Source organism: Chaetura pelagica, unplaced genomic scaffold (genome assembly GCF_000747805.2).
Source record: "Chaetura pelagica isolate M959 unplaced genomic scaffold, ChaPel_1.0 scaffold650, whole genome shotgun sequence".
NCBI classification, from domain to species: domain Eukaryota; kingdom Metazoa; phylum Chordata; class Aves; order Apodiformes; family Apodidae; genus Chaetura; species Chaetura pelagica.
This window is the reverse complement of record NW_009951820.1, coordinates 650694-651270: the sequence shown is the minus strand read 5'-3', so window position 1 is coordinate 651270 and position 577 is coordinate 650694. Positions and strand designations below refer to the sequence as shown.

Here is a 577-nt window from a genome sequence, read left to right as displayed (position 1 = left end):
AAAATGTACACACATATATAAAACAAACACATATACATGTATTTATTTATTTACAGACACACACACGGCCAGGTCTGCGTCTGTAAGAGGTGAGGGGATCCCGCGTCAGAGCGACCGGCAGGAGCTGCGGCGGGGGGACACACAGGGGCAGAAAGGAGGGGTCCTGCCCTAGGGGGGGTGTGACTGTGATTAGTAATTAGCAAGGGTAATGGGTTGCACCGGTGATGCCGGGAGGTGGCAGGCTGCTGGGTGGAGGGACCCACCCCCTCCCCAGTAATGACACCGCCTGTGCCTTAATCGGTGCTGACCCACCTGATGCTGCTAATTAAACTATATTAGTGTAATTAACGTGTTGAATTATATTGATTTAATTGTATTAAACTGTGTACCCTGGGGTGGTGCCAGCTTAGTGCAAATTTGGGGGGGCAGGATGTCCTGCGGCAACATGTTGAATTGAAGGGGGAGCACGTTGGGGTGTCCAGGAGAGCGTGGGGCAATATCTGGGTCTCAGGGGAGGGGGGTGTTCTGGAGCCAAGTATCGGGCTGGTGGGAGGGAGCGGTTCTGTGGGGGGCATGG

General features: G+C 53.7%; 1 protein-coding gene across 1 annotated transcript in view; it reads right to left on the bottom strand.

The window, feature by feature from the left end:
* Window positions 1–577, bottom strand: part of LOC104398806 (G protein-activated inward rectifier potassium channel 4-like) — an 8115-nt gene that overhangs the window by 5470 nt on the left and 2068 nt on the right. The window lies entirely within an intron of this gene.